Source organism: Pinus tabuliformis, chromosome 1_2, assembly GCF_031772625.1.
Source record: "Pinus tabuliformis cultivar Carrire ecotype Pingquan chromosome 1_2, CPIR1, whole genome shotgun sequence".
In the NCBI taxonomy this organism is placed as follows: domain Eukaryota; kingdom Viridiplantae; phylum Streptophyta; class Pinopsida; order Pinales; family Pinaceae; genus Pinus; species Pinus tabuliformis.
The window spans coordinates 1,037,387,843-1,037,400,929 of record NC_142298.1 but is presented as its reverse complement, the minus strand read 5'-3'; positions in this window follow the sequence as shown (position 1 = coordinate 1,037,400,929).

Below are 13,087 nucleotides of genomic sequence, written 5' to 3'. Positions count from 1 at the left end.
ATCTGATCTTTTATGATACTTTGTTGTCCTTTCAGGTAACTGGAGTGCAGTATAAAATACATTCCATGACTGATAAATGCTTGTAACTGCTCGAGGCTGTCCTTTCCTTCTTCAGCCATCCTTTCTTGCTAAATGTAATTATTGTGGATTAACTGCTCAAGGTACTGGTAGATGGCTGCTTCTGTCCTTCGGGTGCACGGCATGGCCAGGGGTGAGGATTGCATGGTGGGTGAATGATCTGGTCAGCGGAGCAGGATCAGCCGTCGGATCGCGCAGATCGACGGTGGAGATGGTTTTGCAGGAGGAATCAGGTGGCAGCGGGAGCGGGCGGTCGTGAGCCATTAGATCTGGACGTGGCGGATCCAACGGTCATTGCACGGGAAAGGTGCATGGGGGTTAGTGCGTGGGGAAGGTACGACAGGCGGTAAGCGGTATATATCGCACCGCTTTCGGAGGTGAGCGGTAAACGTACAATGGGCGTGCGATTCCATTCAGGTGATGACGCGTGGCGGATGTGACGGGCGGAAAACCGCTTTCCCCGCTGGTTATTGCGTGTGCAGCTTGCGGGATCGGAGCAGCGAACGCCATCGGATCACATGACAGGAATGATCAGACGATAGGGTCTAACACATATGTTTTGTTTGATTGATGTGACAGGGAAAAACTATGTGGAAGTGCACAGTTTGTTGGAAATAATACTGAGAGGGGGGGGTGAATCAGTATTATCAGATCAATAAAACTTTTCAATACTCTGAAACATATACGCTACTTCAGTTAAGTGAACCAGCGTGTACACGCTACTGTGTCTAAAGAAACCAGCGTATAACCAGAAATCTTATGATTCAGTTAGTTTATCTTCAGTAAATGCATCAGGACATTATTAACCATATTAAAAGTAAACAGATGCAGTATAACAGATCATCACACAAAAGCCACACAAATGAACACCATGATATAAGGTGGAAACCCAATGTGGGTGAAAACCACCTGCTGCAAGTCGTCTCTATCTTTCTTTAATAAGAACTTCAGTTTACAATCTTTTGTACTGGTGCAGCCTTATACCAGTATGCAGGCTACAACCTGCAGAGGGCTACAACCCTCTCTCGTTCTCCAAACTTCCTTGGAAGGGAGCTCCAACCCCCCTTTGCTCTTGTACTAGCTAAGATACTAGTACGTAGGTGCAGGCCTACAATCTTCTTTCCTTCAGGTACCACTTTTCATACATTTTCAGACTGGATATTCCTGAAGCACAACATTACAATCTGAAGACCACAATTCATTCAACTTTCATAGCAGATTACAAAACAACCAATACTTGCATCAACAATCTCTGAATCACTGAACCACTGATACCCTGTCAAACCCAGTCACCAGAACACAGAGCAGGCTACAGAACTCTGCAATAATAGTCAGACCCAATTGCAAACCCAAAAATCAAGCTTCAAAAGATATACGCTACTTCAATGAGAGGAACCCACGTATACACGCTCTTTTACCGAAGACAACCTGCGTACAGATCTAAAAATAAATTCTCTCAACTTGCAGCTGTACCAGACATCAGTTAGATCCAGAACATAACATTGCGTCAGTATGCAGATCTAGAAATACGCATAATCAACCATATCATAATAGAGCATTTCAAACCATTAGATCCCGATCTGTCCTTAGATCTAGTCTTCCATTAACCAATGTGATCTCTCCTTAGCTTAGATCAAGCAACCCAGAACCTGCATACGAGATCTCTTTCTTTATCAGATATTCAAGACTTTTTCAGTGTTTATGCCTAATGATCTTCTTCTCCTTATATAGCCTTAGGCCTTGCTCAATACCAAGGGCCAAAACCATAGAAATCCAATACCATCAACTTCAAAACTAGGGATCAACACATCTGTCGAGATACTTTGGTCCAAAGACATAGGCTCAAGTACCGAGGACTAACTACCATGGACCAAAGGGAAGCTTCTCGACATGCACGCCCTTTTCTGTTCATGAATCTGCGTGTATACGCGACTTTATATATATCGAACCTGCGTATCTGCGACTTAGTCTATAGCGTCCCTTGCGTGTATACGCAACTTTGGCACGCCCTTTTCTGTTCATGAATCTGCATGTATACGCGACTTTATATATATCGAACCTGCATATCCGCGACTTAGTCTATAGCGTCCCTGCGTGTATACGCAACTTTGGCTTAATGAACCTGCGTATATGAAATTTCTCTTCATACTTGTAGTCTGGACTGAGAGCTGTCATCAAAGAGAGTTGACATCAAGGACAACACCTGGATCGTAGTGCCACACCTGTGCCAAAATGCCAACACAGTTATATGGGTTAAAAACTTAGCGCCGAGGGGGTTAACTAAAAAGGGGCTCATGCCAGGACTTGGAAAAAACGGAGATGACGAGGGCTATGAGAGTATCAACAGAGTGAAGGAGAATAAGAATGATGGCTGGTGCAAATCTTCTATAAGCATAAACAACCCGATCAGGCTTGCATTTTTCCTCAAATTGTTGGATTATAGTAGAGCTAACACTGGCTCCTTCTGGGGATGAGATCCTCCCTGTGAGGTCTCGAGAACCTACAGATCAATGCCTTCCTGATGAAAACAAATTAGCCAAAATTCCTAGTGTTCCATTGGGCATGGAGTCTACTGAACCTACACTAAGACTGATAAAATCAAAATTTACAATTTTAAGGTCAAAGGTCCTTAAACAACATAAATTTTCAAAAAACGCCCATTAGCTGGGCCATCAAAAGCTACCTCTCCTCCCATACTTTTCAGTATGAAGGTATTGTTCCCTTGAGTCTGTGAAATAATAAAAGGACCTGTCCAGAAAGCATCAAACTTTCCATGGTTTCCTTTCTTTTCTTTTAGTGCATCCCACTTCAACACCAAGTCTCCTACCTGAAAACTATTTGTATTTGTCTTCCTGTCAAAAGCATCCTTGATCTTTTTCTGATGTGTTGCAGCCTTTTCAACCAGCTGTTACCTGATTTGATGTACCTCTGCTAAATCATTGATCCTCTTTGCCATGTCTTCTTCCTCATTCTTCTCTTCTTAAAGGAATTTTGCCACAGGGAGGGTTAACTGAATTGGGAATACAGCCTCAGTGCCATATACCAGCTTAAATGGAGAATTCCCTGAGGATTTCTTAATGGTCACTCTATCAGCCCATAGTGCATACTTGAGCTTAGAATCCCAATTCTTTTTATTGTCTTCTAACAACTTCTTAATTATCCTTATCAGACTTTTCTTAGAGGATTCTGCTAGACCATTTCCTTGAGGGTAATATGAGGTGGAATGAACCAATTTAATACCCATTGAATTGCACATATCCACCAATTCCTTTGCTCTGAAGGCTGCTGCATTATCTGTGACTAATTTGTGTGGACAACCAAACCTGGTAAATATATTTTCTGTTAAAAACTTGATGACCACATTATGATCAGCCTTCCTGGTAGGAATTGCTTCAATCCACTTAGTAAAATAATCAGTGGCTACTAATATCCATCTGTGCTGACCACTGGAATGTGGATTTATCTCTCCAATGAAATCCAAGCCCCACTGTTGAAAATGTCCTTTTGCATGTATTGGTTTTAAGGGCAGGGACTTCCACTGTTGTTTTCCTTAAAATATTTGGCACCTGTCACAAGATTTAACAAATGAGAATACATCAGAAAATAAGGAGGGCCATTAATATCCAGCCCTGAGGATCTTGTGGGCAGTGGTTTTCCAATAATGGTGCCCTCCACACATGCTGAAATGAAAATGATGCATAACTTTTATTGACTGTTCTTTGTCCAGACACCTCAAAAGCACTCCAGATGGATCCCTCCAATAGAGAAGATTTTCATTAATGCAATATTTAGCTGCCCTAAGCTTTATAGTCCTGGCTTGACTCTGAGTAAGTCCTGAAGGGATTTCTAGCTTCAGTAATAAATTAACTATTACATAATACCAATCACAAGAAGCTAGATTTTCTTCCACTGATTGCTTTCTCTCTGGTTCAGCTGCTTCCTATTCTTCATCTGTTTGACCAACTTGTGAAATTGTTCACAGGAAATCTATATCCAATGATCTACAATTTTCTTCAGCCAATAACTTGGCAAGACCCTGACCTCTGACAAGTTTGGTGGGCTTCAGTTCTATATTAAATTCAATTAGCTTTGCAATCCATTTAGCCCTTCTTCCATCAACATCAGGTTGTGTCAAGACATATTTTATTGCAGTAGAGGGTACATATGCAATTATCTTGGAATGCAGAATGTAAACTCTGAAAGCTTTCAAAGATTTGATAAGAGCATATGCTTGTTTTTCAATAATGTCATACCTCAGTTCAACATCCCTTAAGTTTTTGCTGAAAAATGCCACTGGATGCTCTGAACCTTCTTCATCTACTTGCAATAACACTGCTGCAATGGTGTTTTCAGAGGCAAACGAAAATATATGGAACTCCTTGCTGTAATCTGGGTTGCTTAGAGTGGGAGCTTCCATAATGGATTTTTTAATAGACTCAAATGATTTTCTTGCTGCATCAGTCCATCTGATTTCCGACCCCCTTTTTAGCATGGAGGTAATATGCTTCAAAGATTCTGAAAAATTTGCTATAAACCTCCTCACAAAATTAATCTTGCCCAGAAAGGACTAGATGTCCTTCTTCAATCTCAGGACAGACAGGGCCTGTATTTCTTTTACTGTTTCTAGGTCAATTTAGACACCTGCAACAGAAACAACATGTCCCAACAGCTTGCCTTTTTCTAAAGCAAATTGTGATTTTTTAGGTTTGACTGAAATCCCAAACCTTTTGCACTTCAGGAACACCTTCTTCAAAAGTTGCAGATGATCTTGATGGCTGTTGGAGTATACTGTTATGTCATCAAGGTAGATAAGGGAAAACTTATCCTTCTCTCCCATAAATGTTATATCCATAGCTCTCTGAAAGGTAGCTCCAACATTCATCAACCCAAAAGGCATCTTGGCATACATAAAAGTGCCACAAGGAGTGGTGAATGCAGTCTTCTCTTGATCATCTAGATGCACAACAATCTGATTAAACCTTGAAAACCCATCCAAGAAAGACATTACTTTGGCTCCTGAGACTTTTTGCAGCAAATGCTCCATCTTGGGTAGGGGATAATTGCCTTTCTTAGAGCATTTGTTTAGGTTTATGAAATCAACACAGAGTTTGATTTCTCCACTTTTTTTCCTCACCACTACTAGGTTGGCTACCCACTTGGAATATCTAAGAGGGACTATGATCTTGGCAGCCAACAACTTTCTAATTTCTTTTTCAATCAAAGGAAGGAGCAAAGGATTTATTGGTCTCAGCTTCTATTTGAAAGGTATGGTGTCTTTCTCTAGAGTGATTTTACGCTGAATAATCTTTTTATCATAGGTTTTCAGGTCACTATATTCCCAGGTAAACACATTAGCAAATTGCTTCATTAAATTGCAGTATTTAGAGCTTTGGTCAGTAGACAGATGAGTGGACATATTTATGTATCTAGGCTGACCTGGACTTCCTATATCATGCTTATAGACTGCAGATTGATCTTGTTTTTGGGCAACCTTGTAAGCCACATCATTCTGGTCAAACAAATTTTCTAAAGGAATTAAACCCTTAGGGATATGATTGTTTGGAAGCTGGACAATGCTATCTTTGCCAATTTTATTTCTAAGTTGGGATTTGGGGCTTTGTTCCAAGGCTTCATTTTCTTGGTCAATTTGCATTTCAGAGAATTCATCAATGACTTGAAGGAACCTATTTAATTCATCATCATCATCAAAAACTTTCCAATGGTGGACATTGTCAAGCAAGGATGGTCTGTATTCATTTTCACTTCATAAACTAGTCTGGGAGGCATGGGAGGAATAAATAGGCTAGCAGGCACAGCAAGGGAATTAGGAAGTTGATTTTTGGCTCTAGGGATATATGAAATACAGAAATCGTCAAAGGAATATTTGAGTCTCCATACCTCATCCCTGTATGCTTTTAGCCTTGGGTGCTTTGCTTGAAATGTTTTATTTACTTGCTGAATGATCAAATCAACATCTCCAAACACCTTTATGTTCTTGATTCCTCTGTCTTTTGCTACATTAAGGCCCAACAACAGAGCCTCATACTTTGCTATATTGTTTGTGACTTGAAAAGCTAGTTTAAAAGACAGTTGTGTGCTTTTTTGTTCTAGAGATATCACCACCACCCTTGCTCCTGCAGTCTCCTTGGAACATGCTCCATCAAAGAACATCTCCCAAACCTAAATTCCTTACTCTTCCTCGGCCTGGTTTACTGGTTTCCTGATCTGCGTTGAGGCCTTCTAGGATTCTTCTATTTGGAGGATACATGCTCCAAAATCAGTGTCCACAACATATATGGGATGATTAGTAGGATTCTTTTCATCACTGATGATGTATGCCAGCTATCATTCTCTATACAATCTCCTGCTTTCCCCTCCAAAAACTGGGACAGTGGCATAAGATAGATCATTCTGTAATGTCCCACCTAATCTCTTAATCCATCCTCTGGAAAACACCATGCCAAACTTAGGAGGGACATCTGCTACTAAAATATCCATCATCATACTCTTCATGGGTAGCTGAGTTAAGGTAATGGCCAGGTCTTTGATTAATCCTAGGCATTTCACTTTCCTTGAATCAAAAGAGAATAAATCATGATATGGTCTAGTGATGTCAAGGCCTAAATCTTCCATGACAGCTTTAGGCATCAGATTGTGGCTGGCCTCTGTGTCTAGCAGGAAGTTGTGGAGGATTTTGTCATGAATGGTTAATGAGACATAAAATGATGGAGAATTATTATCAACAGGTTCAATCATAGGGCTGAGCACAACGACAGGCTTATCATCTTGCAAATTGACAGAGTCAGTGGAGGTTTGTGTGGTTTCTAGCTCAAAATCTTCAAGGATAGGCTTTCTAAATACTTCACTCTTTACCAACTCTACCAGAGGCACATATATTTTTAATTTCTGGACTTCTGACTCAAAGCTGAAAGAGGAAGGTAACTTATTAGAACCTCTTACCTCTTGAACTGGAGCTTTAAGGATGACTGGATTAGCTGCTGGTCTTCTCTACCTGATATTATGTAGCTCTGTTTGGACAACAACTCTTTGGGTAGGATTCTCTTTGACATTTTTTGCATTTGACCTCAGATTATATCTTTGCTGGTCACCAGTTTGCAGAACAGCTTCTCTATCCCACTCCTGACTGTCTTGTTCCTGCAGCAATGATTCTTCATATGCAGCCAATGTCAAAAATGCAGCACTGCCTTTATCTTCCATGCAGTGAATTTCATCCTCATCTTCAAATTGTTCCTCCTCCATGACTACATTCTAGAAGGGAGCTTTAACTTTCTATTCTTCATTTGGTTCTTTTCCCCTCTGAATTATTTGTAACTGTTCATTTGCTCTTCTGAATGGATTTGGATTTCTTAGAGCAAATGTGTTCTACTGCCTTGTCCTTCCTGAATTCTTCTCAACCTTCAGCTTAGATATTTCAGCAGCCAATGACTTTATCATCTTAGTAATTTTGTCTAATTTGGGTTATGAATATGAAGCAGAGGAAGAAGAAGCCTGACCTCTCTGCCTCCTTCTATCAGCATGACTCTTTAGCTTTTCTGCAGCCATAATATTGGATTCCACCTCTAGGGCTGCATCTTGCATATCCACTAGAGTGGTGCATCTTCTTTCTCTAAATAACAAGCAAAAATCAGAGTCAAAAGCATTGGCATAAGTGAGTTTGGCAGAGGTGGGGGTAGGCTTTACCTCAGCTAGCATCTTACTATACATACGATTGAATCTCTTATTAAAATCAGGCAATGATTCCCCATTTTCCCTCTTCAGGTTACCAAACTCAGTATGGTAATATAGCAAGTCCTTTTTATCTCCCCAGTGCTTCAAAAATGTTTCATCTAAGGCTTCAATATCAGAAATAGATCTAGGGGCTAGTTCTCTGAACCACTTCCTAGCCTCTCCATCAAGGATCTATACAAAAACTCTCATCCACACATCATTTTCACTTATGTCTAAGTTATCAGCATAACTATAGAAAGCCTTAAGGTGTTCTTCTACTATTACTCCCTCTGTACCAATGAATTTGGGCATATACTTTTGATATTCTCTAGTAGGCATAGCATTCAAAGGAATAGGCAAGACTAGGGGTCCATACTTGGTAGCTACAATTCTTTCTATCTTCGTAGGTGCTTGCTAGCCTGCCATGACTCAGGTATGTGGAAGAACACTGGCAGATTGAGCAGTATGAAACAATGAAATGGATGACAGAGACAAAGGGATGTTCTGGACTGTATGGGGAGCTTTCTCTGGACTGAGATTCAAAGGGGAACTAGATGGACAAGGAGCTCTATTAATCTCTAAAAGAATTTCTTTACTAATAGTGCTGGGCTCTAAATCTTCAAACTGTATATTCTCAGCTATAACCTTATCTTTCAGAGATGCATGAGCTTTCTTAGGCTTACCTGATCCTGATGCCCCTTTCTGTGATGTTTTCTTCAATTTGACAATCCTCTCAGGCTCATGCACTGGTTTAGTTGGTGATTTCTGAGGATTTCTTCGAGTATGCCTCACAAACTGAGCCAGAACTGCAATGTCGAGTCGCCAAAGGTTGGGCTTCCCCCAGTGGAGTCTCCAGATACATGATTACAACTAGAAATGCTTCCAGACCTTGTTTATCATCAAAATATGGAACTGTGTCATTCTCCCAGGGAAGCTGAGCTTCAATCTCCTCTCCCTGGCAACGGCACCAATTAATGTTATCACCCCAAGAAACTCTCCTAGGTTGTATCTCAGAGATGCTCGGGAACATTACAAACTCAACAAAAATGTTGGAAATAGGTGGATGAATGGAAGGAATGATCCATATTCAAGCCAGATAACCACTTCTACTATGCTTAACCCTAGACATGGGTGAACACCCCCAGACTACAAGGCTTTAGATCACCAATTACTCACATTTTTAGGATTAAGTGAACATGGAGAATACTGACCACACCAGCAGATGCAGAAGACCATGTGATGGTCCGCTGCAACCAGTAAAGAGGTATGCAAATCTATTTCCTAATGCACAGATAAGATGACAACTCTCTGGCACTAAGTAAAAAGAAACCTACATAGCACATTCAATGATACATACTAGATTTTAACACAGAGGTGGGATGACAACCCCTCTAATGCTAAACATCTAGAGCACATGAAAAATACATAGCAGTCAAAACCTAGAACAGAGTAGAAATGGAAAGTGAGAAATTAACAGCAAAAGAAGCTTGTATTAGCTGAAAATGAAGACCAGACGCTGCAGGTATCACAGTAGTTACAGTCACTAGAAGTTGAACCTTACATCAAAAAAAAAACCATCAACCTCATTACATCTGTGTTTTGGGTATATATAGAGTTTGTTTACAAAGATATTTTGTTGTTCTATGCGTGGAGGGGTCATAATGGACCACCAACCACCTTAACTCTCTGATACAGTCTTTGGTGCAGTCTGCCTGCTACAATGAATGAATCTGATCTTTTCTGATACTTTGTTGTCCTTTCAGGTAATTGGAGTGTAGTATAAAAGACATTCCATGACTGATAAATGCTTGTAATTGCACGAGGCTATCCTTTCCTTCTTTGGCCATCCTTTCTTGCTAAATGTAGCTATTGTGGATTAACTGCTCAAGGTACTCGTAGATGGCCACTTCTATCCTTCGGGTGCACGGCATTACCAGGGGTGAGGATTGCATGGCGGGTGAATGATCTGGTCAGCGGAGCATGACCGGTCGTCGGATCACGCAGATCGATGGTGGAGATGGTTTTTCAGGAAGAATCGGGTGGCAGTGGGAGCGGGCGGTCGTGAGCCATTAGATCTGGACGTGGCGAATCCAATGGTCATCATGCGAGAAAGGTGCATGGGGGTTAGCACGCGGGGAAGGTACGATGGGTGGTAAGCAATATATATCGCACTGCTTTTGGAGGTGAGTGGTAAACGTACAATGGGCATGCGATTCCATTCAGGTGCTGAAGCGTGGCAGATGTTACGTGTGGAAAACTGCTTTCCCCGCTGGTTATTGCGTGCGTAGCTTGCGGGATCGGGAGCAGCGAACGCCGTCGGATCACATGGCAGGAACGATCGGACGGCGGGGTCTAACACATATGTTTTGTTCGACTGATGTGACAGGGAAAAACTATGTGGAAGTGCGCAGTTATATGGGTTAAAACCTTAGCGCCGAGGGGGTTAACTAAAAAGGGGCTCATGCCAGGACTTGGAAAAAACGGAGATGACGAGGGCTATGAGAGTATAAACAGAGTGAAGGAGAATAAGAATGATGGCTGGTGCAAATCTTCTATGAGCATAAACAACTCGATCAGGCCTGCATTTTTCCTCGAATTGTTGGATTATAGCAGAGCTAATAGGTAGCTTTGAGATAGGTTCAACCCCCTTAATATCAATGTCCTTTGTGCCCATATTAGTTTCCTCTGCGCCCTCATCGACCTCTAGGTCTACCGCCTTGCCTTTATCCTATGCGATGGGCTTCTCTTTTCTCTGATGCTTCCTTGGCGACTCGCACACTGGCTGTGTCACCTTCTGTTTATCCTTCTTCATCTTGGAAGCCTCTCTTGCTGGCGTGGGCTTTAGCCTAGGCGACCTCAGTGATTTCGGTACTACTGCGGGCACCTCCATACTTACGACCTCAGGGGCATCTGCACTTGTGGATTCTACAGGTGTTGACATGATGCTATTAAGGAGCTCATGGGTTTCCTTAGGTAACTTGTCAAACATTGAACTGGCCACCAAATCCTCAAAAAATATAGGGTTCATGCGCTACCGATAGCACGACACATAAGCTCTCAAAATGAAAAGTGTTTTTCATTGGGCGTCCTTCTGCAATTTATAGGCAAATTCGAAGTCAAATACAACTATTCCCCCCAAAATCCACTCATAAATGCTATATTGGCAGTATATTTCAAAGATCTCGCTCTTAATTTCAACTTTAAATGTCGCCACCCTCTCCTCTTAGCTTTTTTCTCATAATCAAATCATGAGTGGTGATAGTAACGGTCACTTTCTGGTTGCCCTATGCGGTCTTTCCTATCCCATCCCACATAGTCCTCGAGTCATGCATCTCTACAACGTAGGTAGTGTAGTTTATAGTCTCGCACCTCGTTTCAGCTGCCTAGAGCACTAAGACTATGCTACCGTCATATAGTCATCTAGATGGATCCCTAGTGTATGGCTTCAATCAATTTCCATTTACCTTTTTGGGAAATGGATCTCCATTCAATTTCACCTGTTGGACTGCTCCACCATCGGTAATCTCTTTAATGACATATGGCCCCAGCCAATGCATCTGAAATTTTCTTGGAAATTTATCAAACTTGCTGTCATATAATAAAACCAAATCGTTTACCTTGAAGGTGCATAATTTGATGTGCTGGTCGTGCCATGCCTTTTCACGCTCCTTCTGAACTTGCTGATGGAATCCAACCAAAAATCTATCTTCTTCAAGCTCTTTCAGCTGCACGAGCCTCTCTTCCAGGGCTCCACGAAATGTCATTCATGTGAACATCACTATGCATAGACTAGGTACAACATACTCCATTGGCATCAAAACTTCTATGCCATAGACCAGTCTGAAAGGTGTCTCTCTAGTAAACTTCTTACAAGTAGTTCTGTAAGCCCATAACACCACGGGTATGTGCACGTCCCAATCATTCCTTTGTGCATTGCAATCCTTCATCAGTGCATTCTTCAATATCTTATTAAATGCTTCAACCATCCCATTAGCCTACGGGTGATATGGCGTACTCTTCTGATGATAAACTTGGAATTCCTCTGTCATCATGCTGATTGTGTGATTAAGAAAATGTGTACCATGATCACTCATCAAAATCTTCGGACAACTGAACCTAGTCAACAAATACTCAAAGAGGAACTTTGTTGTTGATCCCCCGGTACAGTCCTTCACGAGTTGCGCCTCTGCCCATCTAGTCAAATACTCAGTCACGGTGATGATATTCCACACACCCATCTTCTTTCCTGGAGGCTAAATCGGGCCTACAAAATCAATCGCCCATTTCTCAAATGGCGGGAGCGACATCTGCTGATTCAGAGGCAACTCATCCGTCCGCAATGGCCTTCCAATTCTTTGACATGCATCACATGCCCTACAATAAGATTTGGAATCCTTATGCAGTGTTGGTCACCACAACCCAACACGTAAAATCTTATGCGCTGTTGCTTTTCCTGCATAATGTCCTCCCACAGCTCCTCCATGAGCTTCAGCAAGGATGCTGTTCCATTCAAACTCAAGCACATAACATTGTAGAATTTTATTCGAGACCATTTTATATAAATGTCCTGCAATGATAGAAAAGTCTGTCGTGCGCACCACCAACTCCTTCTTTTGTTGACTAGTATACCCTTCTGGATCTGTTCCAGTCATTAGGATGTGTATGATATCTGCAAAGTGAATGTCAACTATGCACACCGCAAAGAGCTATGCATCAAGCAGTCCATCCTCCAAATTATAGGCTTCTCTCTTGTTTCAATGTGTGATAGATGATTTGGTCCTACATTCAATCGTCCTGGCTTCACAATGACATCAAAATCATATTCTTGAAATAGTAGCAACCATCTGCATATCTTCCCCAACAACACAGGCTTGTTAACCAGGTACTTCAATGCAGAATGGTATGTATACATCTTAAAGTGTTCGCCTATCAAGTAGTGTCTGAACTTTTGGAGCACGTACACCATAGCTAAACCTTCACGCTCTATCATTGAACAGTTCTTCTCAGCTTTAGACAACTTCCTACTTGCAAATTCTATAGGGTGATCCAACTCTCCCTCATCGATCTGTGTCAATACTGCTCTGAGCGCAATACATGACGTGTCCACATGCACATGTGTTATAGACATTTTTGGGCACTACAACCCCAAGTATGAAATGTCCATAAGCCAAGGGCTCCTAAGTCCCTAAAAGTGTTGTTCTAACCCCTAAAGGAACAAGGTCAACAGATTACAGCTTCTCCCAGTAGTTCTTCATGAAAAACTGCTCAGAATTGGTCAAAA